General features: G+C 37.4%; 1 protein-coding gene across 16 annotated transcripts in view; it reads right to left on the minus strand.

The window, feature by feature from the left end:
- TENM2 (teneurin transmembrane protein 2) overlaps positions 1-24,822 on the minus strand; it is a 608,636-nt gene that overhangs the window by 472,087 nt on the left and 111,727 nt on the right. The gene's annotated exons all lie outside the window — the stretch shown is intronic.

Raw genomic sequence — 24,822 nt, forward strand, 5'->3', positions numbered from 1 at the left:
GACTGCAAATGAAAGATGCTGTAGAAAGCAAGAAATACACTAAGCACAAGCACCCTACCCACTGGGGTACTAATTATTTTGAGTTGGTATTTGTATCAATACCTTTCTCTTGTGGCATCCTAGGCTCAGGTCTGTACTAGTTCTTCAAAATCCTCAAGACAAAACTTTTTGCTGGAAATGAAATCTTTGCCCACAAAAGCACCTACAAGAGCTAACAACAAGAACAAAAGAACAAAACCACATGCTCTTCTAAATGCGGTTATGGAGGTGAAGAATTTGCTTTGGCACATGTAGCTGGGACAGCTGGAGACATTTCATTTCCCCCTGTCCCCTCGGCACGGGTACCAGCCCAGGCCCACCCGCACGGAGCAGGCTGCAGCCCAGCACCTCTGCTTCAGCTGCCGGAGCTCTTCAAGGGCACAGTTCCCTCTGACACAAAGGTTACCAACTCCAGTAGAAAGATAATAATAATAATAATAATAATAAAAAAAAAAAACATAAGGCAGTCATGTCTTCCATCGTTGCAGTTGCTCACACAGTGTATTTAAGGAGGTCATAACATTGGCTTAAGTACTGGCTAAATCATTGCTTTTTGGCTGGAATAGATTATGTCCCTGTGAGAGGATAAATGTAGTTGGCCAGAGGAGCTGGTGAGCTTGAGAAAAGGTTTCTTGGCTCCATTTAGACTGACATTTAAACCTGTGGAGGTGTTTGTAGCTCTTATATTTTGAAGAAGTTAGGTAACAAGGAGAAACAGCTGCTTCCTGCCACCCACCACAACTCTGCAGTCTGAGTGATAACTGTGAGCATGCTTACTTTTTCCCCCCTTTTTTCTCTTATTTTTAACTACCGTTGTGTATTACAGAGAAGAAAAAAACACCCCCAAAAGTCAAAACAAACAAACAAAAAAAAGCATGCCACACTTAGACTTGGAGAGCTAGTATTATTACACTAGATTAAGGCTAAAACTTTTAAGTGAAACAAGACTCAAAATACTCCCATTTCTCACCTCTGAGTGTCTAGTGGCTAAACTGACTTCTACATACTTGCATTCTTCAACTGAATGCTTTGGTCCTATACTGCTTATTAAACTGGCAATACCCATGCTTACACTGTGGCACAAACACTTGCTTGAAGTCTGAGGAGACGCACAATTGTTCAGATTAGCAATGCCTGGCTCTGGAACCCAGTTCAAAGCTCTCTCATCAAATTCAGATATGTTGCAGTTACAAAACACAGGAACAGATGACTACAGTACAGAAGGGAGCAAAAACTGGCAATTGCTTTCTGGCTGATTTCACACTACTGTTCTGTACTTCGCAAATGCCTATTCTATGGGAAGGTATTTTTCTAATTATCAGTTCAGAAAAACAAACACCATTTTATGATTGCTAAAGTTTAAACTGCCTGATCTGATTTATATTGTTTACAAAAGAACATTTATTTAGTTGCTACTGCAGTTAAAAGAAGGATTTACTAGGACCTTGATACTATTTCCATGATATTAGCTTATTAAAACATCTTCTCAAGCAGACAAAATCAACTGAAACTGTTTCCTCAATGAATTTCCTCCATAGTTTTCAACAAATACACTACAAGTAGAAAAATATCAGGAAATGATAAGATAATGCTATACTGTTGATAAGGTTGTGAAACACTCTTCAGCCACCTTCATGTAGGACACAATGTGCAACTTCTGCATTGTGGTTACCATGGCAAGTCCAAGTGCTTAACACAAGAAAATAAACATAAAAATGGGACAAATATCTCAATAGCTTTCCTCTGGCCTTTCCTAAGGAAAATACTGTTGCCAGAAATAAACGTAATAAAAATTAAGTTGTTCATGTTTTCATAATACACTATGAAACATTTCTTGAACTTCACTAAATTTTTACATGATGCTTAAAATATTGCAGATCATTTAAACAAGTTATAATTGGGTTGGTTTTTTTGTTTGATTGTTTGTCTTTTTTAGTTACAATTCAGTTACGTATTTATGTTTATTATGGTACTTTTTTCTTTTTCCTGGTTTATCTACTGCTTGAGGACAAAACCCAAACATCTGAGAGTAAATACATCTCCCTGAATGCAACCATTATTTATTTATTTATTTTTACAGATTCTGCTCATCCTCATTTCCTCTTTAGGGATTTCTCCAAACAAAACAGACAGGAAAAACACAGCTCCATAGCATCATCAACAAATAGCCCTTGTAGTTCAGAAATCATCACCGTAAGTGGCTCAAAATGTGAAGAAATTAAGTGTTAACGCAGTCCTAGAAATTTTCTTTCACACATCTCTTACACTTATTTTATATTGGAGACATTTTGTTTCACTGTAATGCTAAATAACTTTTTCTGTTAGATAGAAAAATCTGTATGTAATGTATTCCTGGAAAGGTAAAATGGCGCAGTTTTGGTTAAGCTATGAAAACTGAGAAATTTGATTTACAAATGCTTGTTACTCCTTGACCTGCCTGTCTCAAGGGTATTCCATGAATACTTTATTTCGAGTTATTGACCTAAACAATGCTCTTGGCTTTTTTTGGTGTTTTTTTTTTTTTTAAACCTACTTATGCTACAACAGAGTAACTAGTAACAACTGATTTCAACTGCTTTTCTCACCAATGTTTTTTCTATAACTTTCGAAACACGATAGGTATAGACAGTAGAACAGCTGTTTCAAAGAATGGCTTGAATTGGAAGGGGTCTTAAACATCATCTAGTTCACCATCCTGCCATGTCCAGGGTTGCCAGTCACTGGATCAGGATTGCCCAGGGCTCCAACCCACCTGGTCTTGAGTGCCAGTTTCAGGTGTGTAGCCTATCAGCTGATCCAGATCTCCCATGGCTAATAAATATTAAGCAATAAAAAGAGCGTGTGCTTGCTGCTCATGCACACGCAGATATTGCAACTTGCTGCATGTCCATGTGCCTAATAATCTTTGGACACATTATTAGATTAGATTAGGAGCGTAAGATCTCCTCTATTCATGTGCAGTAGCTATTTACCTGACATTACAGCACAAGTGGTAGCAAAAACTTAACTAAAGGGTAGTCCAAGAACATGAAAACACTAACTGCTGCAGGGTAAGAAAAAAAGAAAAAGAAATGGGGAAAAAAGAGAAGAAAAAAAGAAAAGGAGAAGCTGAGAAGTGAAAAAAAAAAAAAAACAGTTAAAAAAATGTGACCACTTTTGTGTTAGCAAAGCAAAATCAGCAGGAGGTACAGAGGGAGAACTAAAATTTTAATGGTTTACTGAAGCCTACGCTAAACCTCTCTTAATATTTGAAGTTGATTTTTAAACTGAACTTATTTACATGCTTGTTTCATGAATTTTCTAACAATTCCTTGTACTATTACATTATACACAGCCATTAGAACAGTTGCTCACAACAGACAGAATGCAAAATGTAATAATCACATGAAAGTTCAAGAGAAAACAAAGCACCTTACATTTACTTTGCGCCCCTAAATAACCCACTAAAACCAGATCAAAACATCACAATAGTGCATACGATATTAGGAAGAATTAAAAAACAAAATACATAGTACGCCATGTACCTATCTGCTCATTTAAAAAAAAAAAAAAAAAAACAACCCACAGAACAGCTCTTAAAAGCCTGAACTTTTCAGCATCAACAATAGGAAATAAGCTTGCGATTTAGAGATTCAAATGTTACTCACTATTTTATGCACAGACAATTTTTGAAATAAGAAAGTCTGATAATTCACCTTTGGCATAGCACAAGTTCTTAGTAAATAAATGAAAGGGTTATAATAATACTAATATAATTAGTATTATATTATATATAATACTAATATATATATATATAATAAATATATATTATATTATAAATAAATAATATAATATAATAATAAAACTACTGTATTTTCCACTTCTTTTATTAGTATTAAAAAGAACATCACTTACTTCTGGATCACCTTTTTTAAAAAAAGATAATAAATAAAATGCAATTCTAAATAAAATATCACTATAATAAGAATATTTTATTGCATAACAGCACTGATGACAATTGGGATGGTTTTGATTCAAATCAAAGTATAGTTGGACAATCTGTTTCGTACAGTAACGTACACTTATCTTCTCTTGACATCTTCCTTATGATTTCTCACATTGTATTTTATTTTTTCAGATACTGAATTTTCCTTTTAGTGTAACCAATCTTTCTAAATATCGTGTCAGAAATTAAATGTGTTTAGTACATCATTTGAAATAGCTATTTTACAACTGTTTGGATGAATGATTTTTAGTTTACCCTATAAAAGACATGCAGTGCTCATAGGCATTCTGTGTTCTTCTTTATTGTAGGGAAGAAAAATCCCCACAAGTCAGTTTTTCTGTTCTTGATTTTTAATAAAGGCTATAGGAAGTGTTTTCAGATTAAGGGCAGCCAGAATCACAACTACAACAAAATCAAACACTGTAACAATTACATACAGCATGTTTGTTTCTTTTGTCTGCCAAGGCATACATGATTTTATGTCCGTTATCATCCAAGAGCTCAGTACTGGAGCTTCTTAAAAATCTCAGAGCTGTTTAAATCTATTATGAAAGTAACACCCCATTAAGAAAATAACATGCCATCAATGAGCAATGGAAAGCCCAGAAGTGACAAGACTGAGCTTTCTACCAGCCTTAGAGTCACACCATGCACTAACTGCTATGGATTTACACTTCATTTTCCACAGAATTTTGGGCAGTGAAGGTGCATAGTGGGTTGTTTTACACTCTCTGAGAACATAAGAGATGGCAAGGTTCATGAACACAGCGGACAGAACCCAGAGGAGGAATGAAAATGGCTTTTAATAATCCATTACACGAAATTAATTTTGTACTTCCATTGCCTTACTATAGAATGTTTATACAATTGACAAACTTTTTTTTTTTTTTTTTTTTTTTTTTTTTTTTTTTTTTTTTTAAGATTTACCAAAATATTATTTACATCCTACATATCTGTAGCTGGTCATCAAAAGTGCAGCAGCTCCCACATAGATTCCTGGCCTGGATGGGAACACCAGCCTTTAGAAGCAGGCTGCGCTGCACTGGCTGAAAGATTTGTAAAAACAGGCATCACAAGCAATGAAAACAGAACAAACAACTACAAACAGCAAGAAGTTTAAAACATGTTTTGTTTTTGGTTTTGTTTTGTTTTGTTTAAGAGAAGCACTCAAACACATCCAGAACATCAGTAGTAATACCAGTGATCCCTGGATCACAAAGACATAGAACAGGAAAAAAAAAACTATCTGACACAGAATTAAAGAAATGGATGTGACAGAAGGAAATTCTGTGGGTGTCCTGGAATTCCTTAGATGTGTGAAATGGTCTCATTCTCCTCTCTGATAAAGTTTCACCAATACTCAGAACAGCAATAACTGTCCCTCCATTGCAAACACTGCCCAAATAGAAAAATAGGGATCTTCACCAATCATAATGTGTTTTCGCTTCCAAAAAAAAACTACTTTCAAATGTTTATTAGCCTTCAGAACAACCACAAGAGCTGAATCTGTATTACCCCTATTCTACAGGAAAAGTTAAGCATCAAGAGGCAAAGCACCCCATCCAAGGCCATGCAATGAGATTGCTGCACACCAGGAACCCTAACTTCCAGTCTTTTGTTTTCTGCTTGTAGCATGCTTGTTTTCTACACACTGTCATGGGTGTATGCAGATAAAAATAATCAATCCACGACAGCCCAACACAATAAGTTATCAATTAGTATCATTACTTAGAATCAGTATAGCTGAACAAAGTCATAAAATGGATTTACAGTTCTAAGGTGAACTGGCCACTTCAAAAGACCAAGTCTGCTTAAAGTAATTGCCTAAACAGCATTATTACTCTTCTGCTGCCTAGAAAGAACAAACAATACTATTATCTACTGATAAAATGTTGCTAATGAAGAAAGGTAGAATAATTTATCACTGCATAATTAACACAATGCAGTTAAGCATGCTTTAACGATTCTGTATAACAGTTTCCTATCACTAGAGAATACTTTTGAGTCAGGAAATAATTGTCTAAATAATTTTTGATTAAGTCTTTGATCAAACTGATCAACATTTACAGAAGTGAGATAAATGTAAATGCCCAGGAAACGAATGACAACTTCCTTCATTTAATTGACCATTGGTGGTCTTTTTTCTTTCTAATCCTAGGGTTAAATGCTGCCTTTAATTAAGTTAATGGGATTATTAACCTTACTAGCAACGAAGCTAAGACATCAAGCTGGTTTACACAAGTTGTGCTCCTCCAGCCATCACCGCTCCCTTTGGCTTTCACCAGCACTTACTCATTTATTCATTTAATTTTTACTGGCATTTTCCTATATCTTGTCCTCTTTTTGGCCTTTTTCTTTCCATTTTCTCATTAGCTTTACTTAGCTCTAATGTTTCAGGACTTGAATGCTGTTCATTACCAGAAGCATTTTCCTTTACATTCAGACTAATCCACAAGCTATCTGACAACTTCTGGGCATTGGACTTCTGTATTAGACTCCAAGGTTTTTATTTTAAACACATCAGTGTGCTATAATGCTAGAGAAGCGTAACTGACATCAAAGGACTTGTACTTTTCTCGACTCAAGCAAGTCCAGTGCCAGGAATTTTCTTAACTCTTAAACACTTATGTTCAAATACTCCCTAACTCTACACCTGATCAGTCCATTCACCCCTGCTGGCAAGAGCAGAAGCTGCACCAACCTTAGTCATGCTCCTTTCACTTCTTGTTTCTTTTTAACAAGTTCTCCAGAAGGAAGTTTTTGTTAACCTGAGATTACAAAGGGCTTCTGTGTATGTCTCAAGAGAGAATGCTACTGTAATGATGATGTTGCTGAAGAGATTTATCAGCAATTTTCCGACTCGTACAGGACTATTCTCAGAAGTCATCAGATGTAGTAATTGTGCCAACAGATACAGTTCAGGTACATTACCGATCATTTCAGTTGAGAACAACACCAGTTGATGATTTACATTATTCATCCTCACTTTGTCAAAGAATCACATCCCTTCTTTCTTTAAAGCCTTGACGAAACCCCTTCTACCTCAATCTGATACTAATAATTCTCATATGCCTACTAACAAGATGCTATAGTATGCTTTCCCTCTACTAGCAGTGTCAACCTAGGAAAATTATGTTTAACTAAGGTTTTATTAGAGACCACTTTTAAGGCTGTGTAAAATTAGGATAATAAAGTAAACACTATCCTTAAAAATGTCTCATATCAGTAAGGAAAAGAGTCCTCTGTGTGTGTAAACTACTAACCTAGATACTTGGAAGTTCCTTGCCTCCTTAAACACAGATTTTTATCAGAAATGACATAACATCCTATAGGGATCCCTTGTCTTAAAAATTTGAGTTAAAGAACAGCTAAACAGGAAAAAAACGAATGAATGAAACTCAATGGAATATCATTTAAAGGCATATGACACAGGTGACATTATATCTCAACAGCTTCCACAAAACAGTTGCAGAAATAATTTAAATTCTAAAGCTCAGGCAGCAGTGAAGCTTCACATACTCAAGTCAGAAGAAGGCAGCCTCGGTTTCTCAGAAGACAACTGTACCGCGTGTTGCACCACCTTTTTTTTTTTTCTTTAAAGAAACCGAAATAATTTGTAAAAATTTATTAACTGTCACAGCAATCAAAATGAATACAACTGTTATACAAAATGACCAACTGCAATTCAAAACCTCTGAAGTGAAATTCCCAGCGTCCACAGAGCAGTGTTTGGCAGGGCCGGAACCGAGGTTTGAAAGGTGTTCCACCCCAAACTGCTACGTAATATTTGCTTGCACATCACCATAGCAAAAGGGAACAGCGTTTTAAGAAACATCAAGCAGAGTAGGCTTCATTGTTCATTCAATTTCACAACACAGACCATGTGAGGGAACAGAAAACCCCCAAAACAACTGTAATGAAAAAGCAGAGGGACTAAAAGCGCAGTTTCATAGCGGTAACAATCACAAGCTCTACCACAGGTTAAAAGAAACTACAGCAGACTCTTCAGCTCCCAAACGTTCTTCAGCAGTGTTGATTTTGAAATGGTTCACTAAAAAATTTGAAAGTAAAACAAAAAGAAAATAACTGCACATTATGCTATAATGATCCTACTATAAATCTAAAGAAAACAACGCCTGAAAAGAAAGTAACATCTCACACCCAAGTCCACTTTGCTACCAGTCACAGCCACATTCTCGTGCCATGTAAACCAATCCAGACATACTCCTTTTCCCCCTCCACTGTTTCCACTGGTTTTCAGCTGTTCTCACAGGAAATCTTCCTCTGAGCTGGCCAGTTGAAATTTTCTATTGTTCTGTTTTCTAGGATTGACACATCACAACTCTTATCATTGAGGAACGCCAACAAAACAGGAGCTGACCTCTGGAGAGAACCATCATGGTAACATCACCTATGGTAACTGCACCAGAAAGTTGGGATTGATCTGGTGTAAAAAAGCAAACAAACTGAATGCTCAACCATTTCACCAACATCTTCACTTTCCTACAGGTTCTTTAAACAGCTCCAGACCATCTATGAATGATTAGGGACAATTTCTAAAAGCAAAACTCATGAAAGAAGGAACAATTACACACATTACGTGGACTGGCATTAGGAGTTCCTCTGATGGGCCCAATCAATAAAGTATCCTAGTTTACCATCTCCATAGTAACTCACCTTTATTCAGTTATGCCTCAGATGAACTGCCATCTAGCAGATGGGTCCAAAATTTCAAGCTCTCTGTACATTTATGAAACACAAACACCCAGATACACACTCCTCGCTTTAAGGTAGTCACACATGAAACAATCCCCCAGACAAAGCATTCTACTAAATCCTTCACAAGCTATTTTACCAGTGCTCCATGTTTTAAAGCATTTCTCCTCTTCAAAAAGAAAGGCAATGCAATCCCATTTTTTTTAACACACAAGGTTTACTGAGGCAAGGAGAAGAGTGACGTACAGAACAACCCTGCTATTTAAAGCCTCTATTAGCTTCAGTAGGCTGTTCTGCCTTACGGGCAGGGGAAAAAGCAGTCTCTTATCTCTGTCCCTCTCAGTGCAGGAAGGAAACTGGAAACAAACACTATAAATGCTTTATTATCCTTAACTGAAATCAATAAACTATCAACAGTTTTAACCTAATTTACTAGGAAACAGAATTGGAGAAATCTCTGACAAAGATTTTCATATACATTAAGAGCCATCAGATTGTAAAATTTAGGTCAATATTGAGCCAGACAGTGACCTACAGGTGAAATGATCCATGTGCCATTACCGATTTTCCCAGTCATCTGAAGTCCCTCAGTAATTTCTAACTTGCATGAAATCTTACGAATTATTAAAATAAAAAATAAAAAGAGCAAAGCAGAGAAGAATAAGTTTTTGTTATGCCGTTTTTTGTAGACACGTATATGTTAACTCTATGAAAACAAATTCTGTATTAACAGTGGTTGAGATTTCGACTACCACCCACATGGATTTCTGAACTTCACATGTGCTTTAGCTCGGTAAGGCACGACACCAGAACTCCAGGTACCACAGAATTGTACAGATGTTTACAAACACCCAAACAATAGAGCCTTCTACTAAAAAAAGAAGAGAATTAGGAGGTGCATATTGGAGTAATTAGTAGATGGCACAGAGGCAAACACTGGAAGTCACACCTCTAATAAAACTGCTGTAAAGGTTTCAACTAAAACAGAAGTTACTGACCAACTTTGGACAACTCCAGTTGTCTTTCTAGTATCACAAAGTTAGCAGGCAACATGGAAGAGAATATCCATAAGTATTGTATTGGGGATCAAGAATAAATACACACACATGCTTCTTCTACACAGTGACTCCATTCTAGAAGAAGTTGCTCCCTGAAACAGAAAGTCAGCTTTCTAGGGATCAGAGCTTAGTGCTTATAGAAGCACCTACAATACAAATAAGAAAAATAAAACAAATCTGTGTTCCATCATATGTAATTAAAAAAAAAAAAAAAGAAAAAACTGAAAAACTGTAATAAACTTCCTCAACTTGCCTCAGCAACTTCTGAAACATCAATAATGATAAAAAGAATCAGTGCCTTTTATTTCAGCCATCATAAGAACAAAGGGCTTCATCTTGGATCTTCCATCTCCCTCCTGCTATAATCCCATTTCTTGAGGGGCAAGCTCATAGAATGAAAATTGAGCAAGCACATCAGAAGTTAATTGAGTAGAAACAAACCAAGTTTCAACAACATATCTAGATTGTAAAATTCCAGAATTTTGACTGAAAACAGTTGCACTGTAACACACATACCCAACTTACAAATTTCTCTGCTTAATTTTTTTGCACATTATTTAAAGTATCTTCTTTATTTTTGGAGACAAGTCTCTTTCCTCAATCTCATGAAAGGATTACAAAGAACAAAGAAGTCTGCATGAACTTGAACTCTTGTTTCATTATAAGCTATTTCTGTCTTCATTTTTAAAACAACTTCATGTTCACTCTCAGCTACTTTTTGCCTTTTTTTAAAATTTACGAATATCTGTTATTTGAAAATAGTGATTCTTAAGCATAAAACAATATTAGTTAGCTCCTTTCCTATAGATACTTTCAAGGAAATCTATAAACTTGCAGAATATCTTGACTGAATCCTGTTTTTCAGTTGGATCAGTTTAGTTCAGAACTAATACTAGGTTCTCAGAAATTCAAGCCTAGACAAGCAAACTTTACCCTCTGTTTCACAGAGGTGAAAAACGACAGCTGCGTTTCCATCAGTTCTTTAGCCATCTGAAATGCTTTTATATTCAGTATCAAAGACTTTCAAGAGACTACTGGACTATTTTCCAATAATCAAGACTACAGAATTAGGAAATGTCCCATTTAGAAATCGAGTTCTGAGTGATAAGAATGAAATACAAATTGGTCCATAGTTCCATGACTCCATTTAGACTGCACTAATATTAGTTCTGATACAGTACAAGTGCATCACCAGACAGACGGTCAGATCAGTGCTTCAAATTGTAAGATTTAAACATTGTAATTCAACATGAAATTGTGACATACCAGTTAATTAGATTTTTAAAATGATGAATAAAAATGTTTTTATAAGTTATTTCTTTATACATAAAGACTTATCCATACATCCCATGAATTCCACAAATCAGGTAAGTTTTATGGTAAGTCTACTTATCTACGTAGAACCAGGATAATCCTCATTTTGCTGAGTAACACAATTTATCCTAAGGACAAAAGCAAGTTTCTTTACCATTCCCAGTAACCACCTCACTATAGAAAAGCAAGATCTCAATACCATGAAAGTCACCCACAACTTCTAATAAAACGTACATATGTTAGACTACAAATGCTGTGTTAAAGCTGCACAGCTTAACCAAACAAGTTTGATTCACATCAGAGCCCTGTACAGCAATATAAGACAGAATAAAGGTAACAGAGACATATACAAGGCAGCGGAGATTTTTTCATCTAGATCAATGTATGACAAAAAGCAAAACAAGCGACAATGAAAGTACCAGAGCCAGATGTAACGGACAAGTACATACAAAACTTTTAGAGAAGTGAAGTATCCCTGCTCATGGTAGGAGAAGTTGAGATCAGATCATTTTTAAAGGTTCTATCAAACCCAAGCCATTCTAAGATTTTAGAAAGCAAATTCATCAACCAATCAAAAAAGTCAGAGTATGGGACACCCATAACAGTATTATGACAATAACGTAATGTTTTCTTATCTGCATTTATAATCAGAAATTCATTAAAATTCCTTGGATTTCAGCTAACTGATTCTGACCCATTTTTATTGCTTAACTTCCATAAGCTTCTTAATTTTGACTGTTCCACTAGGTCATCTTTATTATTTGAAATCGTACTCCTTCATTTCTCTTGGATTCACAAATTCAAGGTGGAGTTGCATTCAAAACAATCTGCAGTGCTCTTTATACATGAATCCAGCATGCTGCCACAGCAAATCTCAGCTAAGCCTCATGTGCATTTCCAAAATTACTGAAAATTAATGAGTATTTGTTGTATTTATATGTAATGATTGCTTCCAAGAGTTGCTAGTAAGCATCACTTGGAGAAATGGGTTGATAAAAGAAAAATAACTAATCCATAATCCCAGTACATGGAGTACCACTCAATAGTACTGTAACTGTTGCTGTGGATCCAAGGTGCATTAAGAGATCAAACTCCATATCCAGCAAGTAATATTTAGGAAAAAATGATTTTTTAAGTGTGCTGAGCATACCTTAAGAATTGAAGCATAAAATACTTCCCTCTGGAAAGGGTTGTTTGTTTGTTGTTTTTTTTCCCTCCCCCATGAAGTCTCAATTACACTTTGCCCCTAAATAGGAAAAGTTGTCATGCACAACTGAATGCATCTCTCTTATATTAATAAAAGCATTAAAATCAAGCTATTATATATATAGTTAACTCATCTTAAAACTATTCCAGATCTTGTAGCATTCAGGTGCACTGCATATGGAAGTTACTCACTAAAAGGTACCCAGGAAGGGTTTTAGTCATCATGAGAACGCTTCCAAAACATTTGCAGCCACTTACAGAAAGTATTCAGGTGCTTTACTCTTTCTGAAGAGGAGTTCTTTTGCATGGCATTACTTTCATAATGAGTCTTCTCAGGCAAATTTCAAAGACGGTATGTTCACCCGTTTTAAACTGAATTCATTTATAACTCAGCATTTGACAGAGCTAATGTGTAATTCTTCCTCAGGAGTCAATGTTTTTTTTTCCTTATTCAAAAAATAATAAATTACAATTATCCTTTGCTTTGTTTTCACACTGAGGACTGAATTTGACACTGTAATCAGCAGAGAGAACCAGCCTGTGCTAGTTAATGTAGTTAAATTATTGGAGCCTCAATTCTCCTTGTTTTCTATTAGGAAGAATTAATAAGACCTAAATTTTGGAATGTGGCATTAATGCTGATAGGCTTTCTTCCAGCACATTGTTTCATTATCCAAGCAATTCAAGGAATTAGTAACACGTGAGCTAAAGCAAACAGTACGCAGATTTAAATCCAAGTACAGACACAACCACACTTTCAAAAGCTTACAAATCCATGGGCATGGTTAACTGTTTTAAGCTATAAATAATGTTAATGAGAAGGCCAGAATTATTGTTACCTCTTCAAGTGCTTTAAATTTTGTCTTAGAACACATACCAGAAGCTAATGAAAGGATTTCAGTTTAAAAGAACAAAGTTAATAAACACTTTCCAAATAATGTCATAATCTACTGCATAGATCTTCAGGGCAAGTTTTAGCTTCTTCACACGAAAATTATGATGATTATTAGGTCTAAAGCACCTATAAATTACCTCACCTCCAATGAGTTAATGGAGCTATGTTGATTTGCATCAGCTGAGTATTATTCCAGATTCTTACCCCAAGCAGGATCAGTCCTGCCATTTGGAAAGTTTTTTTTTTTTTTTTTAATAGCAAAAAATACAAAGCTACGTACCAGCAAACATCATGATTACATCCAAACTCTAACATTTAAATGCACCACTTAGAAGCTCAGCTGCTCAGCAGCACAGCTCTATGTTGGCAGGCTCCTCCCAGCCGGGCAGTTCTCATGCCCTGCTCACCTGCAGGCTGCCCCACACATCCTGCCTGCTGCCCACACAGCATGGAGGTGCTCCTGACTGCCCGGCTTCCCTTCTTCAGCCCAGGCAAAAGGGGAAAATCCAGGGAGAAGGCAGAAGAGAGGATGTAGACCTGATTGGGCCAAACTCAGAGTCTTCAGCTCAGGTTCTACTCAACTGATTTGAGGTAACTCAACCAGTTCATCTGTTTTGTAACCGTGAACATGGCTGAAGGTTCTGTTTCTTTTGGAACCTGCCTCGCTTTTTCTGCAGCCAGTGTCGACACAGAGGCCCATAAATACAGACACTCTTGTCAACCATACTCTCATCTGTTTTTTCTCTCTAACTGTACCATTCTTTTAAAAGACCATTATGAAGACTTGTCAGCGATTCTGTGAGTTGCTGATGAAGAAATTCCTTCTACCCTTCAGCATTATGCTTGGACACAGTGTATACGTGCAGTGCTTCTTTACAAACCTTGCAATTAGCTGCTTAGGGCACCTCCAAGGACACAATGACCAACACAGAGGCAACTCAGCGAACATGCACGTGCAAGCTTTCGCTTAAGTAGACTTCAGAAGCCAAAGCTGTAGCTCTTCATGTCCCCTTACAGATTATGCACAAAGATACGCAAACATGAAACAGACTTTTCTCCATTATATAACAAAAGAAAATGAGTAAGTAAATTCTGTAGACAGTACTTGAAATGGGATACTATACAGTAATTTAAAACAGACTAATCAAACAACATGTACACTGCTTACTTCTCCATTCAGTGTATTTATTTCCTGGAGCAAATACTTGGAGTAGTTTTAAAAAAATCCTTTGAATTGCTATTTGATGGATTTTTAATTCAAACTGACAGCAAATACTCTCTTCAGATTATATTCAGACTCCATGGAAAATTTTAAAGCCTCCCATAGACCTTTAAGGACAGTTATGTGTGAAGATTTTTCTAGGTTTACACACCTGACTGAGATGGAAAGGTCTGCATATATCAAACATTAAAAACAACCTCACTGTAAGTAATCCTTAACTGGAGCACAGACTCAGGGATAAATAACTTTTTCCTCCTCATTTTTGCCCCTTGACATAGCAGTGTGAAACAGTAAGAAAGAAGATGGCATATACATCTACAAAATGACCTACAATTCTGTAATTCACATAATGTTATTACTGAAGGAAATGTACTGATGTGCATGGTCACTATCTTAACAAGCTTCTTTATCACACACACACACACACACACAAACCGACCAGGAAAAAGGCCGAAGTGTTAACTACAATAACATCTTGTCACATAATTACTAATAAGATATTTGATTTTTATTAACTAAAAAATAAAACTATTCCATCTCTCTTTTAAAATACTCGTAAATGATATCCTAGAATAAAACATGGCCCTAACTATCTGAGCACCACTTGATATTTGCTTTATGTCAGCAGACATTCTCCCAAGTAGCTGTGCCTGAATATGTTATAAAGAATAAAAGGAAACACCATTTAGCAGTGTTTTTAAAACCGTAATTTCTGTAATTTGTGACAGTAGGAATTTAAAAGTATCCCCCATTGATTTTTATGTTTCAAGATGACAATCATTACACTATTATCTGCAGTTTGAACAGTGGAACCCAACCTCCTAATTAGGATGAAAAACTGTTACAGTTGCAACGCCAGTAAGTCACAACAAGTCAATAATTTTAAAAAGAATTAATTTTCAAAACTCTACAAGGTTCTACTGGAAGCTACTCTGGCGTGTCTATTGATTAACATTTGGTATTACATTCTATCATCACATATTGCAAACTAAGGGTAATGTTTTGCAGGTGATTTTCTTCATTGTTTCTTTTTTGTTTGTTTGTTTTAATTTAGGAAGTGAAATACAATAGAACAAAACACTGAAAGATTATTAAGGTAAAGGAGCTCTCTCATCTGACTGATGTGTTAGCTCCATGCTACACTGGAGACTAACGTGGTGGAAGACTTCAAACTGCACTGTACTGAAGTATATGACTGAGCAGGAACATCCTCGCATGCCAGCACAAAATATCTCAACACTTGTCATTCATTTCCAGATACCAACCATTTAATTACAGCCATATATGCATTCAGTCATACCTTGATTACTGTGATTCAGGTTATCACAATCCCACAGATATTTTTATTTGTGGGAACACACAAAAATGGGGTATGTGCACTACAAACTACGATATTTTCTGCCTGACGTTGAAAGATATCTCTAATTAACAGTGCAAAATTTTATTTGGAAAGCTTCTAAAATAATAATATTTATTAACATGGCATCTACCAAGACAAACTTCGAAACCATTAATCTTGATTATAATATTATTCCATCTATTTAACAACAACAACAACAAAAAAAAGCATTTACTACTTCTGCTTCCATTTATCTGCAATAGAAGGCTTTTTGTTTTTGTGTTTGAGGTTTGCCACATACAAAATGTCATCCCACCCCCCAGAAAGACGTTTATATTCTTGGAGATCATAACAAGGTTCAATAGAAAAATAAATGAAAGTCAACTTAGCTGATATGCCTGGAAATCTACAGACACATCCGAATCTGTGAGTCGATGCTAGGTGGCAGTACTGTGTAATTAAAACCCTAACATTTCTTCACTGTGTGCGACTCACTTCAGGCATTTTTCAAAACCAGCAATGAGCACATTCTGAATAGTAATTTAAACAACAAATAGACCTCCTTTTTCCTTTGATTTCATCTCCTGAGAACTATATTCCTTATACATAAAAGGTGTCAAAATTAAATTTCTTATCCATAAAACTGTGTTCTAGCACAGCAGCATTACATGAAATAAGTGAAGAATTAGGAGACAGGCTGCTTCCACTGTGCAGTATTACAGCCCTGTTCTTTGGTATTGCACAATTTCTAACTCCTGGGTAGGTTCTGACCTCGCTTTTCTCTCCATCTCAGAAACAGAATTACCTAGTATTTGAGGTATGCACTTTTAAAGCCTGTTTTAGTCTCAAGATGTATTTGATGAAACAGGTCACTACTAATCATTTGATCCATGTACCAGAAGTGCAACAGCTTTTAACAAGGAGCATGTACACCACAAAGCAGTTGTAATTATTTGTAGCTACCATGGATGATGAAGGGTTGGCATGTATTTTCCTATACAGAATTTCCAGAATGAGCCCTGCTTTGTTCAACGATTACTTCAGAGATGGAAAGCTAGTTCAGTTCACGCAGTCACATCAGCTGTAAACAGAGTAAGGTAAGTCAGCCTATTCAGAAAGCATCAATGACTGTCAGGTAAAGTTTCAATATTATGATGACTGTAGTAATTGCAATAACGTACAGCATCCGTTAAATTCAGGTTATTTAATAGTGAGTACCACTTACGTATTATGCAGTATATGTAAATAAAGTGAAAGATGTCTTCTTCATCTAAAACCACATCCGAATGGGGATACAGAGGAGTGCTTAATATAACAGAAAAAAAGGAATTTGTTTTTCTTGAGAAACATACTGCTAAGGACTGCATAATCACTAATAACACAAGAAGAGATATCAGATCTTTCTTCCCCAGATTTCTGTTAATGATGCACATACATTTACTTTATTCATTACAGAGTATTAACTGAGATGCACGGAGTCCCAACTCAATAAAAAAGCACAGGAGTCAATTAACAGCCATCGAAATCACAGTGCTGAGACTTAAAGGGGAATGTAGAGTATCACAGAATCCTTAAGAGTTGGAAGGGACCTTTAAAGGTCACCCAGTCCAACTCACCTACAACGCACAGGGACAATGCAGCTACAACAGGTTGTCCAGGGCCTGATCCAGCCTTGCTTTGAAAGTCTCCAGGGACAGGTCATCAACCACATCACCAGGTAACCTGTTCCAGTGCCTCACCACCCTGACTGTATAAGACTTTACGTCCAACCTAAATCTACCCTTTTTGAGCTTGAAACCATTTACCCTCGTCCTATCACCACAGACCCTACTAGAGAGCCTGTCCCCTCCTTTCCTGTAGCTCCCCTTTAGATACTGAAGACCACTATCAGGTCACTTTGCAGCCTTCTCCTCTCCAGGCTGAAGAGCCCCAGCTCTCAGCCTGTCCTCATAGGAGAGGTGTTCTATCCCTTCAGACATTTCTGTGGCCCTTCTCTGGATATGCTCCAACAGGTCCATGTCTCTCCTGTGCTGAGGACTTCACTCCTGAACGCAGTACTCCAGCCTCATTAACACAAAGGGACACGATCACCTCCCTCCACTGCTGGCCATACTGTTTGATGCAGCCCAGGATACAGCTGCATTTCTGGGCTGCGAGGACACACTGCTGGCTTGTGTCCTGCTTGCCACCCACCAGTACCCCCAGGTCTTTTTTCAGCAGGGCTGTGCTCAATCCTATCATCCCCCAGCTTGTACATAGAGGTAGAGGGCATGCTGCTATTCCCCAGGTATCACTAGTGACTTCGTCCAACAGTTCCTGAGCCTAGTTATAAACTCATCCAATGTCACTGTTTCGGTTGCCTACCGACTGCCGAATACTTGCACCACATCCCTCATTCTTCCCAGTTTTGACCACAATACATACCAGATTTTAATAGTCAAAAGTCTATTTCAGGGTTTTCTAGCGCAGTCCACTGGCACGCTAGAACAGCCTGGCATGCACTTTTTAAAGAATGCCATCACAGAGCCTGAATGTTTAAAACGCACCTGTTGTTTGTAACTTAAAAGGCATGGCATAAAGAAACACATTGTGCCACTGGTGGTAATAGGAACAGAGTAAGAGCTACTAATCATGACACTACCGACTCACGACAGCAATGTCATCTGGAGAAATATTAAATAACGGAGAGGACAATTCTATTTTTGTGCATCATATTGACATTTACATATAAAATGCTAATTTTTGCAACTGATTCATCACCCAGTAACTTTAATGCCTGCCTGAATTATTTTAAAGCACAGGAGGAAAGTTACTCAGGAATGGAGAACAGATTTGTAAACAATCCACATCTGCTGAAGAGCTGAGTCAGTGCTGTAATGCCTGGTGTTGTGCCACCCTGCTGAACCAATGCTTAAGAAACTCAACTGCAGCTGTGAACATTTTTCCTCCCAAAACTCTTTTCCTCTCACTAATGAAACAGTAATTGTGGCCTCCGTGGCCCAGCGAAGACAAAGGATCCTCATCTGTATCCAGCAGTCTAAGATAGCCTCTGGAAGAGACTAAACTCAGCCAAGAAAGGCTGTCATTGAATATACTAACTTGTGCACAAGGGAAAAGAGCAACACCTTCTTCCTCCCCCCAGCAACTTCTCTAGATCTTTCCCACTGACTCACAATCACCTCGTTAGTTTTTAATAAAAGGTTAAAGCCTTTCTGGAAATGACAGCAAGCCCTCCTCCCAGCGCAACAGTTTCTAATTGACTGCTTATGTAGTAATTGCTCTATTTATGGTGATTATTTGCATGAGATAAGTGATTGACATCACCTGGTATTAATGACAGAGAAAAGGTTTATTTCACATTCATGACCTAAAGCTCTCACAGAAATGAGTAGCCCTTCCTAAGATGATGCTCTACACTCATACAAATACATCTATGAAATGAAATGCCAGCCTTATCTTTTGTATTGCTAGTCTCTAAAAATATCGCTTCCTTTCCTTTCAAAACTACTTTTACAGTCTTTCTCCCTCTGTAACTGGCTAAAAAAGCCTTCTTCTAGTAACTTAACATTTAGCAGCTTGGATCTCTGCCCTTTGAGAATCCAGGTTTGTAACGCTATTTTTCCTCTTAAGTATTCCAGCAGAGTACACATTACTCATCCTTTACTTTTTGATGGACGAAAGCTCTATAGTGTTATCAAGAATAGCAATCGGTTATCACAGAAGACAACAATTGGCAAGGATAACAGGGATAGAGCGGAGTTCCTCCTTCCCCGACTCTCCAGCACAAGATTAGACAGCAAAAAAAAAAAAAAAAAAAAAAAGAGGGAAAGTATTTTCAAAACAACATACAAGTGTGTCCCATAGGAGAAAGTGGAACTGACAAAACTGATCAAAGAGTATTTCAGATTGCAATAATCAGACTCGCACCATTTCAACAGGGTCAAGGGAAACTGAACAGCCACTGCACAAGAAAACAAAACACTCACAGAAAGCTTATAAACTTGCAGTCTAATTCAGCTATTCATTAGAAGAATAATGAAGTACACAGCCTTTGAATTATTGGACATTGACATTTCTTTTCCATGACTATTTCAGAAGCGTGGCTCATAGATATTTATTTTTTGAATGGTAACTCAAAACCGCATGCTATACAAATGGCTGAAAATGTTATCTGTCCTGGATTCATTTGTCAAATTAATTTAAAGAGATGACAGTTTGAACACGATTACAATTAATCCTTGACAACAACATCTTGTTATTGGAGCCGGAGCCTATCAGATAAATGAAAGAAAATGCTTTTAATACAGCTCTTGTTCTTCTACAATGCAGAAGGCATTTACATTACTGTTAAATAAATTATTAAAAATACCAAAGACAGAGGGGGCTGCACTCCTGCAATACTATGCTTTAAATACCATCACAAATGAAAAAACTTCCATTTTGGAAAATTATACTGGGATGTACAAGTGTTCTTATCGGTCCCTCCTGTAACAACGCTTAACATCTTAATTTGAGGCTTATCTTCACATTTTACAAGCCACTTAGGAAGTGCTAACATCTCTGATGCTCACAGTGAACCTTTGAAGTTTATCAAGAAGATAGCCTAAGGGTTAAAGTAAAGAATACCTTTTCCCCTTACGAGATTTTCTTCAGTTTCAGCAGAGCTTTAGCAGAGTCTTGCTCCCCCCCTCTCTACCCCTTCTCTTGGCCTCACACAGACACGTTCAGTACAACAGGAATGATGACTGTTTAGGATGAGCTTTCTCAAGATGGGTCCCTGGGAACTTAGAGGGGGTACAAAGAGATGGAAACTGTAGGAAATGCTTCTCACAGAGCTGCTGCCTTCTCCCACTTTAAAAACAGAACTCACAGCCTTGCACCAGCAGCTGCACCAGCTCTTTTTCTTCTTCCTACTCCACGTAATACACAAAGCAAAACACTTCTGAGAGTTGGATGGGACCCTCAGAGTTACTGTCTGGGCTGGCTACCTGCAGTCTATCCACTGCCCAGCCAGCTCAGTCACCCTTCCTGTGTGCCAGACAACTGCAAAGAAAAATGTAGGTTTTAATTCGTGATGAGAATCTTGATAGGGTTATCACAGAGAAGCATGTAGCACCGTGCTATACTACTTCACTTTTCTTTTAAATCAACTTATAAGAATATCCACACACCGATTCTTATTTACAGGTGGTCATTCTCAATCCTCATGTAACAGCACAACTCTATGACTTGCTGTTCTTTTAAGCAAACTACTAAAAACCAACCAAGACTATGATGGAATAGAAAATTATTTTCAAAGACAACAGTAACGAGTACGTAGAAAACAGATATGTAAAATAAGTGCTTTAACAAATTAAATATAGATCATGACTCCCCAGCCACCTTAATTCTATAAAATTAAGGGCAGAGAAAAGAACTATTAAATCATGTTTGTGTGCATTAGCAACCCGCGAAGGCAAACTTCTGACTCCTCCTTACTCCCTCCACATTTTTTTTCCTATTTGAAGCCAGTATCTGCTACCCTAATTTGAACCAACATCCATTACAAGTGAAGACAGCAACTTGAGATGACTCCTTACACAAATGTATTTAATAAAAACTCATTGTACATGTAATAGTCATAAAAATAAAATGTTGTGTCTATTCTTCAGCTAGTGATGCACCTCCACAGCTCATGAAACTAATTCCCTTAAAGCTGAACACACTTCAAAATACAACAAAAAGCTCAGAGGCATTCTGTAATGCTGCAACAATAAATGGTTAGGCCAGTACCACCAGCCATCTCTACTTCCATGGCTGAATTACTCACCACTTCTGAAACATCCACCTTCCCTTAGGCACAAAATTCAGGTACAAAGATACACTCACATCACTGGGATTCAGAACAACAGCACAATAGACAGTTTACATCTACTATTTCTGCATACAATAAATTCCTTGAAAATGACAGTTTATAATAAATGAAGATCTGAACACTGTTAGGAAGAGACTGTAATTGCAATCCTAATTTTTCATACATCAATGAAAAAACATGTAATGACATCTTCCGGGGGGGGGGGGGGGGGGGTACACAACAAATCATTTATGAATGGAACCTCTCTGTCTCTCCCTAATGTAGACTTCTTATTCAGACTAATACCCTTATGTAGTAGAAGCAGAAGAAGTTTTTCATCTTCCCTCTGAACCCCGTTCTTTGGGTGAATCCAATTTCTTGGACTTCTTCCAGAACACAATCCCACAGATCTCCTAACCGTGCTTGGACTGGCAGCCCCACCGCCTGCAGTTGCAGCAGAGCAGCAGACCAAATTAATTTGCACCTTTATGAGCCGCTCCCTTGGAAGCCCATGGCCAGCAGCATATTTCAGCCATTCAAAGCACATTTTTCTAAACAACTTTTATTCATTTAAACAATCAAAACTACAAAGGATGGCCACTGTTCCTACCAATAGCTCTCAGCAATAATTTCAAGTTACCTGCCCCAGAAATAACAAGGCTCATTCTCAGATTCTTAGACTTGTCTTGCCCTCATAATTAGACCATGGTACCCATTCAGAAAACATTTGGTGTTCCTTCATGTTAAATTTATCTTTATCTTCGGTCCTCAGCTTTTGTTTACCAAGTGCACTGCAGCAGGACACAGAGGAGAAGAAACAACTACTTAGTGGTCCATGTGTGGCCTTGTTTACTCTCTTAAAACTGTTTATCCTGAGACATTTTAGCTCTGGCTACTTCATTTATTAAGATACCGAACTGATATGAAATATAAAAGCAATTTATTACAAAGCTAAGTCCAACAAAATACACTTGCTAACAATATAGGTGCAGGCCTCTCTCCTATCAAGAAAAGGCCAGAGTCTCGAGAGAAAACCTAAGCAGTCTGAGACAAAGTGCAGCATGCGCTTCACAGATCTGAAAATCCCACCAGCACTTCTTCAGTCCCCACCCATACAGAAGATGTGGCTGGTGTAAACAGGAGGCAGTTAAGGCGCTCTTTCAAACATGTTTTTTTATAAGGGATTTTCTCTTTTTTTCATCTTTCTCTATCAGGTGACGTTACTGCCAAATACAGCAGCTGGAGTCTAAGAGCAGCAGTGAGATCTTAGCGGAGCTGACTTCACAGCATGGCTCAGAATGCTACACTTCTGTTACAAGAGATGTTTTCTTCCTCCTCTTTCAAGTGACGTAAGGGATGTAATGGCATAGCTACTATACATTTCATATCACATACGTCAGTCTTTGCTATGTTATGAACGGCATTTTAATACTTACATTTGTTTAGAAGCACTTCCTTCCTTAACTGCTTTACTTTTTCAGATCAGCTACAATTTCCAATTGCCCATTACCTACGAAGACTTCCACCAGATTAGGGCAGTGCTATCAAACTTCTTCTAATGGTTATCCTTACATTTCTTAAACTCTGAAGAATCAAACAGAGCCACACTTCTCTGGTGGTATTGAATGCAACAGGCAGAGCTAAAGTCAATTTCTCTCACTAAAATCTGAGGGAGAGGAAAGGAGTACTTATTTTCCCTCCGCAGGGAACTGCAGCGCTTAATGGTTGACAGAAATGTCTCAGACCTCTTCCAGCTGCCTCCCTCCTCGCTAACTGGACCAAGTTGTGGTAGTAGCCATGTTGAAATTGTAATTATCTAAGGATATAAGCAAGACAAGTAACAATAATGGCTGTCATTATATCAAATTATGAAATTTTAAAAAGCTCCAGCAAACAAGCTGCAATTTTTAACAAATTCCTTATTCCTTTTCCAACTAAGAAGCTGTCGCTGAAAGCCCAAGCCCCTTGTCCCACACAATAACACGTCATGTTCCTCCAATTCCCACTATCAACTTCTATGAATGCATATTTTATTTTGTACATAGGACAAACCAAGACATTTATGGGCATTCAGAACTGAGACCTCCTCAGAACCCACTATGAAAAGCACGCGTGCCCCTCCAGACACATTGCTGGCACTCGGATCTGCAGCTACTGACAGCAGTACTACATGACAGACTAATAACGGGGGTGCATTTCTACATACATTATCTGCACAAAATTAATATTCATAATTACAATCAGAATTCATGAAGCTCTACAAAATGCCAGCTCAAGATGATTCAAGTGCCATTTTACATTCTAATATTTGCAAGCTAATGCCGTTTCAAGAAATGAGTAAGGTATGGGCAGCAGTTATGTATTTACTTCCTGTTGAGGATCTAGATACAGCACTCCTAAGTTTTATGTTGAGATAATTGTTGAAGGGCTTTGACAGTTTTAACCTACATCTTTCTATTCACAAAGACTTCTAATCCTGCATCTCGGCTCTTTGTTTTAAATCAGGGATGTATTGATTAACTGTGAGACTAAGCGTATCTCAGCGGTGGCTGAGTCGAGTATCCACTATGGAATTAGGACTGTTAAACACTGGAATCGATCTTCTCATTGTAGAGCCATGGCTGCTGTGGCAAGCAGTTTCTCTAAGCTATTAATTTTATTATTAGCACACCTGGAGACATTGTTTCCCTGAGGGAAAAGCAATTCAATTGTGTGTGCTGCAACAACTAGTGGCATATGATCAATGAGACAGCTGGGACCACAAGCCTTCTCCTGGAGCTCAGGGTGGATATGATGAAGTAGTTTGTAAAGCGGCAACGATACAAAGTAATATTGCTTTATGTTTTATGCACCTCATTTTAAGCACATAGAGAGCTTACAGTTCGCAGTGTCTGGCAATTTCAAGGCTTTTTGGAGTAGTTCACTAGTCTTAGCCTTGGAAGGCACATCTGACACCAACTGATGACCATCCTTTTCCTGAACATTGACTCCTTCCATGGTCGCAAGCAGCTACCCTCTCTTAAAAGGCAACAGTAACACTGACAAACTGCCTGATCTGCTAGGAGAGAAAAACTAACTGAAAGTTTGTGAACATTTCGTTTTATTTCATACTTAAGTATGATGACAGTGAAACAATGAAAAGACACAAAGCCCAATAGGTGTGACAGCAAAACATCAGCCATAACTGACTTTTTACATCTACAAATAATTGATGC

The sequence above is a fragment of the Gallus gallus genome, chromosome 13 (genome assembly GCF_016699485.2).
Source record: "Gallus gallus isolate bGalGal1 chromosome 13, bGalGal1.mat.broiler.GRCg7b, whole genome shotgun sequence".
Lineage (NCBI taxonomy): Eukaryota > Metazoa > Chordata > Aves > Galliformes > Phasianidae > Gallus > Gallus gallus.